Consider the following 18280-nt stretch of genomic DNA (forward strand, 5'->3'; position numbering starts at 1 on the left):
GTCTGCTGAATGTTTTGTTTATTCTCTTCATAGTTTGAGTTGATGTATTGATGAGATTTATATAGTCAAGTGGAACTGTGCAATTGTTACATTTTTGGGCTGAATTAAGAAGGGGTGGCCAGATGGGGCCACTTAAAATCTTGGGGTGGCACACCAAAACTAGAAACCATAATTTCAGAATTTCATTCTACTGGTGTAGTAAAACCTGTAGCACGTCACGACACGTAATTCCCCGTCGTCTTTTACGAAAAAGTTTTTTTTGACTTATTTACTTACCAGTAGTCTTCGTCTTCTAGCGTTAACTAATTTTGAAATTGTTGACTGACGGGCATCCGCTGACCTGTTGCTGTCTGAGCGCGCAAAGTTTATTAATAAGTCTATTAATTTATGAGGCTCTTCAGTTCAAATTATCCAGTACCAAAATAATAATACTCTTTATTTTCCAAGTTCATAAATGATTTTCAAAACGGATTTGGAAGAAGAAAAAAACATACACACAAAATTACTTATTTTAAATATAAAATATATATATAAAAGTCTTGGGCATGTCAAAGATTAGTAACAACTTTAGCTTTGATGCATAGTTTTTGTGCAGCATCAGATTTTTTTCTCCCTCATTTACTGTTTGTGGCTGTTTTTGCCCAATTGACTTCCATTATAGCCAAGTATAGCACATTATTATAGCAAAGGCGTAATTTGATGACGCCAAGTGTGAGCGCAGTATCTTGAGACATGTGGTCTTCACCTCACAGCCCGTGGAAAATAGGACTCAGGCAGAAATCATGTTCATGGATGCGGTTATTAACGTTAGTGTAGTGTAAAGCAGAGCAGGACCAAGTGTTGTGGAGCTGAGCATGGCCGCTGGAGCGATTGTTATACAAACACACGGCTCGCAAATACCGGGACTTTTATTATGACGGGACGGGACACAGTCGCCGGGCGCCTGCACTTCCGCTTTTTCCAGTCATGATTGAAACTCTTCTGAAGGTAAAGCAGCTCTGTTTATCTTATTAAATACATTTAAGTGTGTTTAAAATTGTTATGACGTTACTCTGTGCGTTCACTCGGCGCTGCTGTGACTTGTTCACACTGCTAAGAGAAAAGCGCTTCTGCAGAATAAAACCTAGGGTAACGCAGATATGACGTGATTGACAGGCGACTCGCTCAAACGCTATGCCGAAACGTCCCAATCCTTGGTTAAAATAGCAATTTTCTCACAATTTACAAAGTTGGAAACACATAGTTGGAAACATTTGGAATATTGTAAGTACTCAACTGAACAAAATATATAACACTGGCCTAGAGGTTTTTGGATATTTTACTGCAAAAATACTACATAGTTCACCTTCAAAAGATCTGGGATCTGTCAAATCATCTCAGATGTATTAAGCGGGATACGAAGAACGGGCCCCTGTTTGGTTTAAAGCTCGCTCACCACAACAAGGTACAGATATATGACCTAGAACACGAGACAAACATTTACTACCCTTTGCAAACATTTAGTTAAACATGGAGCTGAAAGACATACAAAGATCATCAGGTCACGCACACATAAATTATATTAATAATAAAAAACACTTAACAATTAAAAACACAAACTTGTACTTAAGATAAAAAATTAACAATTGGTTTGTACAGGCCAAACAAGAACAGGATTATCCAAACACTCAGGTCACTAATCAACAAATAAGGGCTCAATCCATTCCTGTCCGTAAAATTTTTTGTGTGTTTTCTTTGGCAAACTTTTGTTAAACATGAAGCAGACAAAGACATACAAACATCACAAAGACATGAAGCTGACAAAGACAAACAAACAACACACCTGACAAAAACACAGATTATCTGAACATGAAAAACCACTAAAGGGGTATGTAAACTGATTGTGTTAGATTGGAACTGATTAAGGTTCAAATGATTGGCCTTGATATTGAACATAGTCCAGAACATTTTTGTATATAAAAAAAGGTACTACAAAGTGCATTTTAACAGCAACATAAATAATAATAAAAAACAAACACAAGAACATTATTAAGTAAAACTGTAAATTGCATTTTTTTAACTATACAAATAAATAGATTGTACTTGCTGAAGCACTTAAAAAAACACAAACAAACAAACAAACACAAACAAGCCTCTTTCTCTCTCCTACAGATGGCACAGAAGAAGTGACATCAAACAGGGAAGTTATTTACAGTTATTTACACAGCTATTTACAGTTATTTACACAGTTCTCCTCTTTTCCAACTCTACATCCACCACACTTTTAAAGTGTTCAAAGCTGTTGTACACCACATTGTTAAACCCAGAAGTGGTGGATTTCCTAGTGATGGACAGAAGGAAAATATCTTCTGGGTGCTTCCAGCCACTTTGTCCTTGGAAGGCATGTACCTCTTCTGCCGTCCACCACAATTAGGCACGTGACAAGCCCCACATGGCCTTGAGGACTTGTTCGGCATGAATGCCTTGACTGTTGGTGTAGGAGGTACAAAGCTATGGCTGCACGATGGCCCATGATACAGGACGGAGGGAGCCTGTGGCTGTGCGGGGAGAACCAGCAGTATGGGTGCTGCCGACACAGGGGGTAGTCCATAGGTGGGCACAGCAGGCTTTGGCAGAATGAGGGTGTGCACAGCAGGCTTTCGCCGAGTGAAGGAGGACGACACCGTGGGCTGAATGGGCCGGTTCACAGGAGGCACAGGCTCTGTCTCACTAACAAATAATCTGAAAATATAAAATACACATGTAATGAGTATTGATATGACGTGTGTGCTATTTGCTTTCCACAGCCAACAGGTGAAACAAAGTGCTTATGACAACTTACCTCCGCTTCTCACCACACCTTTATCCAGCCTCATGATAAAGGTGCTGGTACTGGACCTGCAGCTCTGCAAACATTCATAAAAGTAAAGTTAGGAGGGGCTACTTCATTGAGGACTGTTGCACTACGGTTTTCTTCTAACCACGTTTCATTTAGAAGCAAAAAATCAAAGTTGTTTGTGGTTATTAAGTCGCTGACTAGAAATGATTTGTTCTTAAGTGAACAGATGTTTAAAAGTGCTAACTTAACAGCATTAATTTTTTCACCCACATTAGTCTTAGTTTGACAAGTGACAGGCAGCAGATTATATTGGTTTGCTAAAATGCCTGACAAGGCCTTAGACTTTCTTTCACATAACAGAACTGGGATAGATAAAGAGGCAGGCACACTGGGTTCCCACTTGTTTTGTAAACATTTGATAAAGTTACTGTTATCATAGCGGGGACCCAAAACACATCACTGAGAGCTGGAATCGTTTCTTTTTTTTGGTTCACCTACAACAGATAGAGGAGGGTGTGGGCCCTGGCGTTGTGACCGAAGAAATCTCACAGGAGGAGGGGGAGCTGGGCCCACAAGCTTTGTTGGTTGTGGGGCTCGACGCTTTTTGGTTGATATCTGGGGGCTCACAGCAATCAAGTGTGATAGTCTAGTTCCAACAAAAATCAGTTCCTTCATTTTCTCTGAGAAGCCCAGATGCGGGGATGCTGGAGAGAGGAATGACATGTCCGGTGAGAGGGGCTGTTGCTCTGGTGTTATCGGATGCTGAAGTATGTTGTCCTGGCTTTGCTGTCTATTTTCAAGAAATTAATCTTTGGGTGCTGAATTTTGGAGCAGTTTTAATCCATCACAGTCAGTCGGTGGTGAGTCCATGAGCAATTGTTGTGGCTGCGTGGTGTTATCATTGTTCTTGTGGGATGTGTCAACCAGATGTCCATTCAGGAGCTGAAATGCAGTCCTGAGCTCATCCATACTCTGTATCAGGTTGAGTGGGTTAAAACACACAGCTGAAGGATGATGAAGGGAAAAATGAATATTGTCCTTAAGCACTCTTGCACCAAGTTTGTTTGCATGGAGGTCATTTGATGTAAACAGTTGTCTCTGACTCCAGAAGAGATTGAAGTTATCGATGAAGTTCACTCCATTCATGTTTCAGGTTTTTTGCAGCCATGTATTAAGCCCAGGCAACCTTGAGAACCTATTTGTTCCTCTTGCTGGCAGTGGTCCACTGATGAATGGCTGAACTTTCAGTTTTCTAAGCGTTTCAAAAAGTTAATTAAAGTCCGACTTCATGAGTTCTGACTGCTCTCTCTGAATATCGTTCTTCCCCACATGAATGATTAGTTGATTTGCAGTCTTATGTTTCATCAGAATGTTCTCAATTTCCCTGTTTACATCAGAAATGGTTGATTGTGGAAGGTAGGTGTATCTCTGCTGCGAATGTTTCTGAGAGTCACCCACTATCAGAGTCCTTGGCTCGGCTGTTCTCTGAGCTGAGCGCCGCTGTCTGCTCGACCTTGAGCGCCTGTTAGCATTAGTGTTAGCTGGGGGCTGACGCAATCTGTGTTCGATCACATTCATCACGTTTGGGGATTCCTTACACACATTCATTAATACTTCAAATCTGTTTTCGAGATGTATAGACGGTGGTAGAAAACTAGTGTTTCCAATCCTTGTGTCTGGGGTAGAGCATGTAACTGCAGCAATATATGAAGCTTGTGACAATCTATTTTGTGCCATCGATTAGTGTGTCGATCAGTTTCTTGTTTCTCTACCTGTTTACTAGCACTACATTCACCAGCTGTGTGCAGAGGGCATTCATGATGAAGCTCTGCTGTGTGATTTGTCTGGTTTGGTGGATCCGCAAATAACTTTGTTTCAAGAACTGCAATCCTTTGTAAAAGTCTGTGGCAGTTTGTGCAGCAAGAAAATTCCTTAGCTAGAGGAGGCATTTTCTTATCCTTTTGAATGTAGGCAGCTGTGTTTTCCCTTCGGGAATGTAAACTGATGTGGAGGCTGGTCAGATTAAATATTCCACTTTTTTGTAGTAATCCAGTCAACAGAGTTTCTAGTTTTATTGTTAAAGGGGGGGTGAAATGCTGTTTCATGCATACTGAGCTTTTTACACTGTTAAATACTTGGATTCCCATCCTAAACATGGACAAAGTTTCAAACACTAAGTTGGACGTTTGATGGAGTATTTCTGTGTCAAAAATACTCCTTCCGGTTTCACGTTTCGGAGAGTTTTTTTCGAGTATGGGTCCGCTTGACGTCGATAGAGCAGAAGCTTGTATTGGCCGTACGGGCTCTTCTCCCACGCGCGTTACTAGAGTGAGAGAGCAAATGCACGGCCCATAAACACTCTCTCAGGTGCAGATCCACTCGTCCGCACAACACTTCTGACGCGCCGCGCTCCACTTTATTCATATGGGTGATATCAAGCGACTTCAACGCTTCAGCACAGCATTCCAGGAAGGAAGCGCTGCATTTGAACCGATTTGAACGCAGAAATGACGCGAAGCGTCACAACATCGCTTCAGTCGTGTCGCAATAGTGAATCTCCACGGTCACTACTGTCACAGGACTTCACAAAATCAACAAGAAGTGTGTTTTTGACGGAGCAGTCCCAGCGATAAAGGTTCACGGTCGTGCTTTGGAAGCAGGCGGTGAGTAAAACTGCTTCAAATATCTATGCTGTTGGCTATCGTTGTGTAAGTAAACATCAGTAAACAACACGATCGTGTATAGTTAATTTATCAATGGAGCATGCGATGTATGGTGTGTGTTTAAATACATTTGTTTAGCTGACTAATATGTCTGTTTTTTTATTGTAAAACCACCCCAAACATAAACCTAGGCTAGGGGACGTTCTCACAAAGCGTGCTTCTTCATTCAAATGCGCTAACATTACTCCATTGTTTTTTTTTTTATACACTATCTGAGTTGCAAAACCGCTTTGCTTGCTACTGCTAAGGTTTAGTCGCATACAATAGTCAATAAACCAAAAAATGTCATCATATACCACGAGTAAACAAACGCAAATGTTGACAGGCCACTAAATACAGTACATACCACAGAGACGGACGTCCTGCTGCTGCTATTTCTCCTGTTCAATTTATTTCATCCTCCGGATCTGATTCTGGATCATATATGTATTAGTTGAATATGATTGATAGCCACGCATTCTTTAGCTCCGCCCAAACAATACGCCTCCGGTCGCTCGTTTTTTTCCGGAAAGACTCGGTACAGCCTATCTTTCTTTTATAAATATAATAAAACTAAAGACTTTTCGGAGATATGAAGGATGCAATACTACTCTTTAGGTACTCAAGATTGACGTGAGATTGACTGAAACTGAGTATTTCACCCCCCCCCCTTAAAGTCAAGCTTTGTTGTTTGAGCACTGTGTTGATTTGCTGAAGTTAAAATTATGAGATAAAATATAGAAGCGATAGAGCAAAGCGCGGAGCAGAGCGTCCGAACAGTAGCGAAGCAGGAAGTAAAAAAACAATCCCTCACAATCATCAGTCACTCCAAGGTCACTATGCCAAGGTCTCTAGAAAGAGGTTTGGTTAAGTGATATTTACGTTCCACATGGTTGAGTAAGCAGTCTGATGGCGATGACTTCTTCCACTGGTTTTGCTGGGAGACAGGAGCTGAAATCGGTTTCAACAGCCTTGAACACAAAGATCTGTGGGATGCTGATCTCCTGGGGCACCAAAGGGTCCTAAAATCTGGAACACGCAGATAAGGCCCTGAAGTAGGTGCAGAAGGTCCTTAATCTGGAACATGCAGAAGTGAAGGTTTGCTCTCCTGAGCTTAACCTTGTTGCAAATGTCTCTGTGTGTTTTCTGCCTCTTTGGACCAGACACTCAGAAGTTGGTCAATCTGCTCTGGTCTCTTTAACATGGAGACACATGACGTGCTGTAGTCGTCTCGTTGGACTAAAACTCTGAACGTAGTGTTGGTTAATGTCTCTTTCCTCACAGGCTGGAGGCTCAGAACGTTGTCGTATGCGTTGCTGCCTCACAAGCTGTAGATTTCGATCCTCGGATCTTGTGTTGTCTCTCTGATTAAATCAGAGGCTCAGAACTTGGTTCCTCTGTCACAGTCTAATCCTAGGCGGACAGACTCAGAACCTGGTGAACTGTTTGTCTCTCGAGTGGAGACTCAGAACTTGGTTGCTCTGTCACAGTCTAATCCTCGGTGGACAGACTCAGAACAAGGAGTGTCTGTTGATAGGATACCTTTATCCTTTTTCGAATAGGAGGAGATAGCAATTTGGCGCTTCTCCATTGCAGTGTTGCTATTGGCTGCTGGCATCAGAGAGGGCACACAGTGTGGCCCACCCTTCTTTCCCTTGTGGAACTAATTTGCATACAGTACACAGTAAGAAGTCTTTAAAGTGTCTTTAAAGTTTATCAATGCATTTCTCACTTTCCAAACCACCATCAGAATACCCTTGGCAATACACTAAACAAATAGACACCAAACATGATGGAAAAAGATTGAACTTTCATGTGTTCATTAATTTGCTCATTAACAGCTGAATTTGTCTAAGATGTTGCATTACAAATAGCTGTCACTGAGAATACATATTTCTCTGAATAAGTATGAGATGGATAGGTGTAGTTTACATCAGTCTTAAGGTTTCCAAACATAGTTGTGAATGGATTTGAATGGATCAGTTTTGGTCTTTCTTTGTTTCACCCACTACTGCTGAGGTCCTGAGGAATCCTTATGGCCATCACAAACCAGGACATTAGGGATCAGTCTCTAGGTGGGTGAAGGGCAGAAACTACATGTGGACCAATGAGAAGTCCTGTCCTTCCTGGGCTTGGTACTAGAGGTCTTCTTCTTGCCCTCAAAGAGGTGTCTGGCTGTTGTCCAAGTATCTTTATCTGATGGCATTGGACATCTTGTTTGTGCTAGTCCAACAAGATCCAATCAAAATGTAGCAAACCTTTGTCCACTGTTACGGGCAAAGAGGAGCCCAGCCATAAACTGGGCCCTGGATTGTGCTGTCCACTACATACCTGAGAGGGCATGAGGGGCATGTCTGTCAAGTCCTGCAAAAGCTCCGAGACCGTCACCTTTATCTCAAGCTCGAGAAGTGCGAGTTCCACGTCTCCAATGTCTAGTTTCTTGGGTACATCATAGACAACCACGAGTCAAGATGGACCTGAGGAAGGTGGACACCATCACCCATTGGCCTCAGTCCACTACCATCAAAGAGCTGCAGCGCTTCCTGGGATTCGCCAACTTCTACCGACACTTCATAAAGAATTACAGCCTGCTCAGCTCCTCACTCACCTCTCTGCTCCAGAACTGGCCCAAGTCTCTGTCCTGGACTCCATCAAGCTCGACCTGGAGGAATGGAGACACTGGCTGGAGGGAGCAGAACATCCACATGAAGTCATCACCGACCTTCGAAACCTTGAGTACCTTCGAGATGCCAAACGGCTGAATCATCGCCAGGCCCGCTGGGCCCTCTTCTTTACCAGATTCAATTTCAAGGTGACGTACCATCCAGGGAACCAGAACAACTGGGCGGATGCCCTTTCTCGTCTTCACCAAGCCGACCCTGAGCCAGAGCACCTTGAAACCATCCTCCTTCCAGCCATGGTTGTCAGCCCGATCCAGTGGGCGATCCACGAGCAGATCCAACAGGACGCCCAACAGCGCCCAACAGCCTGCTCTGCCGGGAGGGCCAGAAGAGCACCTCTACGTCCCGCCTTGCCATCGCCTGCCTCTTCTGGACTTGGCTAATTCTTTACCGGGCTCTGGACACCCAGGCAGGAGAAGGACCCTCTCGCTCCTTCGCCACCGTTACTGGTGGCCCGCTATGCCCCGGGACATCTCCCGATTCGTCAGGGGATGTTCAGTCTGCACCATTGCCAACACCCCTAGTAGACTCCCCAAGGGTAAGCTCTTCAGATCCCGAGCGATCCTGGAGCCATCTGGGGATCAATTTCATGACCAACCTGCCACCATCCCAAGGTTTCAACTGTATCCTAGTCGTTGTCGACCGATTTTCAAAATCTTGCAAACTCATCCCCTTCAAAGGCTTACCTACCGCGTTGGAAACCGCGGAGGGTCTCTTCACCCAAATCCAGGCCAGAAGGTATGGCTATCCACGAGGGACGTCCTTCTCCGGCTGCCTTGCCGTAAGCTGAGTCCCCGATACATCGGACTGTTCAAGGTAGACAGGCAGCTGAACGAAGTCACCTACCGCCTTCACCTTCCACCCACCTACAAAATATCACCATCATTTCATGTATCCTTACTCAAGCCCTTCACTGAACCTGTCCCTTCTTCACCCACAGATCCTGGTGATGGTGCCGTACCTCCTCCTCCTTTCATCAACGAGGACCCATCAGTCTACCGGGTGAGAGCCATCCTCGACTCGCGGCGACGAGGTTCCCGGATGGAATACCTGGTAGATTGGGAGGACTACGGTCCTGAGGAGCGGAGCGGGATCTCCAGGACCAATGTGCTGGACCCCAATCTTCTCACTCAGTTTCACCAAGACCACCCTGACCGACCCGCTCCTCGGGGCCGTGGTAGACCCCGTCACCCGCCCGTCCCAGCTGTCAGGAGCCGCCCGTGGAGGAGGGGGTACTGTCACGCCCTCACAATCATCAGTCACTGCCACGCCCACTCGTTCCCCATCACTATCATTCTGAACACCTGGGCACCATTACCAGTCACCACTATATCAACCTGGCTCACCTTCACTCCCATTGTCTGGTCTCGCACCAATCCCTTCATTGACTACCTGTCCTGCTTAGAAGACTTCACCTGTACCCATCTTCATCTTCATCATCATCCTCTTCGTCTTCACCTTCATCGTCTTTACCATCATCGTCCTTCGTCTGAGTGTCACCATCCCTTTAAGTATCACCTTTGTCTGAAACCTCTGATAATAAACCTTGCACTTGCACTAATCCCACTAATTCCGTGTCCTCGTCTGTGTCTGACAATATCATGGTTTCCACAACATTTTTAAAGGGTCATGAAACCCCCTCTTTCAGCTCAAATACACCTCGTAATCTTTTTGAAAAATGCTACTTAAATGGGCGTGCATGCCCGTGAAAAGAGGGGAGGGGGTGGGTGTGGCAGAGCGAGGCAGGGGAAGAAAGAGGGGGGTGAGCAACTGTCATCTATCAGTGCAGAGCAGTGGCCCATGCCAAATCTCAACAAAAATATGGGGTTAAACGTAACGAAATGCAGGATTTTTAAAGCTGGCAAAATTAAAGTCCAATAAAATACACTGACAACCGTCTGTTTGACCATTTAAAGTAACCGAATGCCTTGCTACGTATATTAGATTAATCGGAATTGTTTAAAATATAGAAATGCATACACAATAATTATTGTCATTTATAAATATAGAATTATGTTTGTATACACAGTATAAATGCATATTTTTTTAAAGAAAAAAAAATGATCGGAAAAAAAAACAACCGTTATGTACATATAGCCAAGATCTAACTTACGCGCGTCCCAGAACACCCATAATAAAGATGGACAGCGACAGTGAAGACTACAGTAAAAGCAGTACAGAGGGCTCTGCTGAGGTGGAGGACTTTTCTCCTCCTGAAACGATCGAAAAGTCCTCCGGACTTGGTACAGCATTGCCGGCAAGACGCAAACTGCGTTGCTGAGCAAAACCGAAGTCCACCTGTCTCCAGTTCTCGTAACTTTCATTCGAAAAATGTTTGTTACACACATGAAGCTTTGAGGTGTCGCTAGTTGATGGCCAACCAACCGCCCGCAGCCAGAGACTAGCCCTGGCAGCATCGCGGGGAAAGCCATGCAACACACCCGAATCTTTACACCAGGGAAACAAACACTTACGACCCATCATAAACTCCTCTCATCTACTCCGTGAACACGCAGACTGTCACTTCTGTCATTTGAAAGAACCACGTGCTGTCATGAATAATTAAGAGACGGTGTCTTCTCATAGGATAAGAAAACTCAGTCTCATTAATAATAATGAGACACCGATGCGTCACGTAGCACTATTAGAGCGATGGTACGTCACAAGCTGTGACGTGGACGCAATGTAGTTTTTAAACCCGGAAGACGAAAATAGGGTGAAAAACATAAAAATTGACCAGATTCCCCTTTTAATTAAATCTAAAAGATGCTAACATTATGTTCAATGATGTTCAACACACATATCTCAAAAATTTAGCTGTAGGGTTTCATGACCCTTTAAGCAGCACAGCTGTTTTAAACATTTTTTTTTTTGATAATAATAAATTTTTCTTGATTATAAAATCGTCATATAAGACTGATTAGTGAATGATCATGTGACATTGAAGTCTGGAATAATGATGGTTAATTCAGCTTTCAATTTCCATGTAAACACAGTTTTCAATTAATTTGCCCGCCGCCGCGCAGGTTACACCGGTTCGAATCCCGCTCAGAGCTGGTCGACTAGGATCGGTGAGACCCAGTAAAAGTGCGGGGGACGAAAATACATTTTATTTAAAATGCGGGGGACACGTCCCCCACATAATCTATGCCCATGCTTCTTACCATTGTCTCTACCATGGCGCGAAGTGCGGCAGTCTGCGAGCAAACTGTAGCGAATAACCTTGTTTATATGTTCAACACCCATACTGAAATGCCGGGAATAGCCTGCCAGGCCTCGGCTTATGGAGCCAGGGGTTGAATTAGAGTTTGGGGCGGGTCGCTGAGTGACAGGGACCCTCTAGCCCGGTTGCATTGTGTTTGTAACACTGTGAGAGGCGGCGTGCACTGAAAAGAGGGTGTGCGCTTTGTTTGAGTTGCCGTGGGACCGGCGTTTGTGACATATTATTGATGTTGGCACACTGCATACATGGAAAGCTCTTTTTGTGGTTATTTGGGTAGCCTTGAAGCAGCGTTTGTGTACAGGCGAGCGTGTTTGCTTACAGGCCCGTTGACTGTGGGAATAATGTTTCCAGCCGCCTGACTATAGGGAGCGGGGAACATAGGGAAATGCTTGAATGTAGGGGTACATACGTTAATGTAGGCACGCTGTCCCTTTTTTTATAGCTTGCGCTTTAAATGGGTCGCCGTGTAAACGGCATTTGTGTACAGGCGAGCGCGTTTGATAACAGACTCATTAACTGTGTAAATGAAGTCTCCAGTCACCTGACTGCCGTGACTGATGATGAGAGATTTAGTAACACTATATATAGTTGCTTATACATAGGGGTGAGCACGTTTTTGTGCAAGTGTGCATGTTTCATAACAGGCTAAATTACTGCAAAAGTAACATTTCCATCCGCCCGAGTTGAGGGGAGCTAGAGAGAGTGAAATTGGCACATGGCTGCCATTTTACGATGCTGAACAGTGAGTGTGCATTGATGTAAGCTGCGCTCTCAGATGTACCTAGTGTTTTGGCTGTTCCAGAGAGAATTATTCTGTCTGGGAGACAGCGTTGACACACTGTAGTCAGCTATGACATGGTCATTTACTGTGACCCAACTCCTCCAGTCACCCGATAGGGGGAAACAGGAAGAAGTGCAAGAGTTTAAAAAGGTGTATGGGCGCCCTCTTGCGACACCGATAGGGGCTGGATAGTGAAAGTGCGCTGACGTAAGGCGTGCTCTCAGCTGTACCGAGTGTGTGTGACTGTTCCAATGAGAATATCTGGCTGGTAGACAGTACTGACATACTGGAATGCAGTTTATAACATGAATGTTTGTTGCAATGCAAAACTTCTCCATTCATCTGTTAAGAGGGAACTGAGAGGAGTGAAGAGTTGATAAGGTGCATGAGCGTCATCTTGACGCTGGATAGTGAGCACGCGCTATAACGTAGGGTGCGCGCTCAGCCGTACCAAGTGTGTGTGTGACTGTTCCAATGAGAAAACTCTGGCTGGGAGACAGTACTGACACACTGGAATGCAGTTTAATATGGACGTTACTGATAAAAGCTGGAAGGTGAGCGCGCGCTATGAAATAAGGCACATTCTATTCCTCACAGCTGACAAGATGGGTGCATTGATTCAGAGTCCTGCATGGGTTCGGGTAACTGATGGGTCGACCCACAAATTTTGCTGAAACAGGTGAAAAACATCCAACTGTGTCGGATACGGGTGCGGGTCGGGTCAGACAAGGGGGAAATTTTTAGGAACACATCTACAAAAATATGTCTTGCCTGTATTTAAAATTAATAAAATAATTTAAAAACAATATTAGGTTATTTGTGCTCATGCAGCACGCCCTCCCAGGATTCTCTCACTTTCAAAATATCACACAAGGCTTCAAGGGGTCGCACACCAGACACGAAGCTCACCGCCGGACACGCACATTATATACGCGTGAGCTCAGTTTTCAATCCACTTCTGACAGAAGAGATCCACAATGTGTGCATCTCGTAGCATAGGGTGAAATCAGTACATTTGCTTCCTGAGTCGCAGCGGACAGGCAGCGGACGCCCGAATGCTGCCACCAGTGTGCGTACACTCATTGAAAATGAGCCTATATAATGTTATATGCTAAACTTATTTTATTTCGGGTACTTGTTGGGTGTTGGTTCTATCTTAAGCAGTTCGGGTCGGGTGCGGATTTTAATTAGTACTTACTTGGTTTAACGTACCACGTGTACAGGCGGGTGTGGATTTACAAAATCGGACCCGTGCAGACTCTGCATTGATTTGACTGTGTTCCGCTAGGGAGAGCAGGCAAATTTGCGTGACCTCTTCTTCACGGGGAGGAAGGAGTTCCATAACTCTTCTTTGTGCCGTTGAGTGACAAGAGTGTCGAAGAAGCCATGAGTTTGTCCGTCCTATTATGCTCCGGCAGCCTCTGTTCCCCGAAAGGGAGAGAGAAGGCGAGAAAACGCAAGCTGAAAGTAAGGATGAAAGAAAGCAAGGAGGTGTACAGGAAGAAGTTGGAGAATAAGCTTCAGCAGAACAAGGCAAGGGACGTGTGGCCAGGAATGAAGACCATCACAGGGTTCAAGGGTAGCGAAAATCAGGCCGAGGGATGCCTGGATAGGGCTAATGAGCTGAATGTGTTTTTCAATAGGTTCAGCTCAGCTGCACCTTACCCTGTTCCTTTTCATACAGGACCCCCACCCTCCATGCCACCTCATCTACTCCCCTCTCACACCTCCTCAATGATTATGACTGGTGACACACATGGTGCCACCACCCATCCCTCAACATCAACATCTTTCTTCATAGCAGAAAGCACCATGCCTCCCTCTACCTCCCCCACCCCCCGGTCTCTCTCAAGCTGTCAGGTTAGGAGGCAGCTGAAGAAACGGCACCAGAACAAGGCGCCAGGTCCGGATGGTATCAGCCCCAGAGTCCTGAAGGTCTGCGCTAACCAGTTATATAGGATTTTACAACATCTGTCTAAGACTGGAGAAGGTCCCTCTACTGTGGAAAACATCATGCCTTGTCCCAGTACCAAAAAAGTATTCTCTATCTGCCCTCAATGACTACAGACCGGTTGCCTTAACTTCTCACATCATGAAGGTTCTAGAGAGACTGGTTATGGCCCATCTGAGACCACAGGTGACCACCTCCATTGATCCATTGCAGTTTGCCTACCGCCCGGGGGTTGGTATGGAGGATTCTATTATATACCTGCTTCAGCGAGCTCACTCAGACCTGGATAAGGCTGGCAGCATAGTGAGGATCATGTTTTTTTATTTCTCTTTTAACACGATCCAGCCTTTACTGTTGCGGGAGAAGCTTTAGAAGATGCAGGTGGACACCTCCACAATTTCCTGGATTACGGACTACCTGACAGACAGACCACAGTTTGTGCGACTGAGGGGTGGTGTGTCCGAATGGGTGGTCAGCAGCACAGGAGCACCACAGGGTTCTCTCACCATTTCTCTTCACATTGTTCACTTCAGACTTCCAGCACAACTCCGAGTCCTGTCATCTCCAAAAATACTCTGCAGTTGTTGGGTGTATTAACAGTGGAGATGAGACAGAGTACAGGGATCTGGTCGACCACTTTGTGTTGTGGTGTGGGGAAAACCACCTCCTCCTAAATGTAAAAAAGACGAAGGAGATGGTGGTGGACTTTAGGAGGACCAGGACAACGACATTAAACACCATTAACCTTATGGGAGAGGAGGTGGAGGTGGTTGAGAATTTTTAATATTTGAATGTGTACCTTAACAACAAACTAGACTGGAAGTGCAACACTGAAGCAATCTTCAAAAAGGGACAGAGTAGACTCTACTTCTTGAGGAATCTTGGGTCTTTAAATGTATGCAACAGGATGATGCATATGTTCTATAAGTCAGTTGTCGAAAGTGCAATTTTCTTTGCAGCCATCTGCTGGGGCAGCAGCATCAGAGCCAGTGACAGTAAGAGATTGAACAAACTAATAAAGAAGGCTGCGTCTGTTCTTGGTTCTGCTCTGGAATTTATATTATCTTATTTTAATCTTTCAATTTACTTTTAAAGAAATTTGCAATTTGTATATTACATTATATGTCAGTTTGTGTAATATGTTGGGTCTGTATTTTGTGTCAATTTTGCTGCTGTAACACCGCAATTTCCCTTTGGGGATTAATCACGTTTTTCTATTCTATTCTAAGTTGAAGAGCTAAGCCTAAAGGGTCAGCAGTTCCAACTTGTAGCACTCTGGGCGGTTGCCCTGTGAGAGTGCTATATGGGTGTGAAAACGCACACATAATTTGTTCGATTTATATAGCGCTTTTCAAGGCACTCAAAGCACTTTACATTGAAGGGGGGAATCTCCTCAACCACACCAGCTGATTGGTGGAGAGTAGACCGAGTGATGAAGCCAATCAGAGGAGGGGGATTATTAGGAGGTCATGATGGACAGAGGGGCCAATGGGCAAATTTGGCCAGGATGCTGGGGTTACACACCTACTCTTTTTCCGAAGAACATCCTGAGATTTTTAATGACCACAGAGAGTCAGGACCTCGGTTTAACATCTCATCCGATGGACATGCTCTTTGTCAGTATAGTGTCCCCATCACTATACTGGGGTGTTAGGACCCACACAGACCACAGGGTGAGCACCCCCTGCTGGCCTCACTAACACCTCTACCAGCAGTTACCTGGTTTTCCCAGTTGGTCTCCCATCCAGGTACTGACCAGGCTCAGCCTAGCTTAGCTTCAGTGGGAAACCAGTCTTGGGCTACTGGGTGATATGGCTGCTGGTACAACATGACAATGAAAAATGACAAAGGATATACACTGTAAAAAAAATTGGTTGTTTTTTGTTGGTTTAACTTAAAAAAGTAAGTAACCTGGTTGCCTTAAAATTTTGAGTTTATTGAAATTAAAATTTTGAGTTGATACAATGAAGGAAATTTGTTTAATAAATAGAAACTCAAAATATTTTTGTATCTGAACCACATAAAAAATTTGATAAATCATGAAAATAGCACTATTTGGCATGTTTCACTGCATCATCAGAAATAAAACACACACAATTACCCAATATGCTTGCACAATCTTTTAATAATATTTTAATAAAGGTTGTCAAATCTAAAAAAAAAATTAATTGTATTAACTCAAAATTTCAATTTCAATGTACTCAAAAATGTAAGGCAACCAGGTAACTTTTTTTCTAAATAATTTTTTACAGTGTAGGAATGCCGGATGGTGCAGCTGGAAGTGCAAAGCTGAGGGCAGAGAATCCGACGTCCTCAGGCCACAGAGTTCCGCTGGATGCTTGTCGACGGCGGGTTTCAATTCCAGAGCTCAGCGAGGTAAGTCACTAAAGAAGAAATAATCTGACGAACCTGGCGAGACAGGGTGTTTTATGCCCTTGGCTATGCTAATTCTGCTGCCCTCTGTGGCGGGATTATTAGAGGGACCTGATTGGTCCTTCCCACCCAGTGGTCTCGCCATAGGTTCTTTGCAGTTGCAGCAACAAAGCCAAAAAGTCCTTTTAAGTATAGTGTTAACCATGCCTGTTTGAAAATGATTAACAATAGTTAAATGTTTCAATAGTTCATTGAAATTAAACATTTGATTTAATACAATGAACATTTTTTAGAATCAACAAACTTTATTGAAACATTATTAAAATATGTTATTTTTTTAAAGAAATGTGGGGTATATTTTGTGTGTTTTATTTGTGATGACAGTGAAACATGCCAAATTGTGCTATTTTCATGATTCATCAGATTTTTTATGGGGTTCAGATACAATAATATTTTGAATTTCTATTTTTATTAAACCAAATTCCTTCATTTTATGATCTCAAATTTGAATAAACTCAAAAATGTAAGGCAACCAGGTGCACTCAAAAAATGATTCAGGCCCTTCATAGATAAGACACATTTAAATTATACTTTACCTAATTAAATTAAGTTGTGTCGAAATGTGTTCAATCAGCCTAATATATTTAAAACTGAAGTTTACTTAATTAATTTGTGTTAAAACTACATGAAATATTTGTGCTGACATAACTAACTGGGCAGTGGATCTGTAGTTCCCAGCATGCTTTTCTGAACTGAGTAAATGTAAGTAAAAAAATTAAGTAGATCTGAGTAACTGCATTTGTTACATTAACAAATTCAATTGAGTACACTGATAAAAACAACTTGTAAGATTTACTTGATAAAATCTTTGTAACAATTTGCACTCAGTTTTTCTAAGTAAAATTTACTGCTGCGATATCAAGTACAACTTACTTGCCAATATTAAGTAAAATGTACTTAACTATAAATGTAACATTTGCAAAGACATTAAGTAAATGTTACTTAATTATATTTAACTTAGCATGTTGTATTTATTAAAAGTAATCAAGTAAATTTAATTTTAAAAGGAGCATAACTATTGTGAAAATTTTATAAATCTGTATTATTTACTCTTATGAAGTAATTAAGTAAATTTTATAATGTTTGTCCATTTGACATTTTGAATTACTTAGTTGAATTAATTTATATTACTCACTATTATTATGTAAATGTTGCTATTTTAAACCAAATAAATGTAATAATTTTCTCTGCATCAAATACATGTATCACAAATCACACATAAATACAATAAAGTTGAACAGTTTATTATGTCAAAATTTACAATTAACCATGAAATCAGTAATGTTCACATCAACTGATTAAGTAGTTAATGTACATTCATTATAATTTACAATAACTGTAGAATTAACCATGTATGGTTCAACTAAACATCAGCAGCCAACAGTGGCATAACTAACATTAAAAGGTTAGTTCAGCCAAATATGAAATGTATCACATTTGAGTCCAAAAATAACAAAAACTACGACTTTATTCAGCATTGTCTTCTCTTCCGTGTTTGTGTTCAATCCTCAAATAAAGATTCAAACGGTGAAGAGAAGCCAATGCTGAATAAAGTCGTAGTTTTTGTTATTTTTGGACCCAAATGTATTTTGGATGCTTCAAGAGACTCTAATTAACCCACTGATGTCTCATATGGACTACTGTGATGATGTTTTTATTCCCTTTCTGGACATGGACAGTATAGTGTGCAT

This window comes from Pseudorasbora parva, chromosome 19, assembly GCF_024679245.1.
Source record: "Pseudorasbora parva isolate DD20220531a chromosome 19, ASM2467924v1, whole genome shotgun sequence".
Classification (NCBI taxonomy): Eukaryota; Metazoa; Chordata; class Actinopteri; order Cypriniformes; family Gobionidae; genus Pseudorasbora; species Pseudorasbora parva.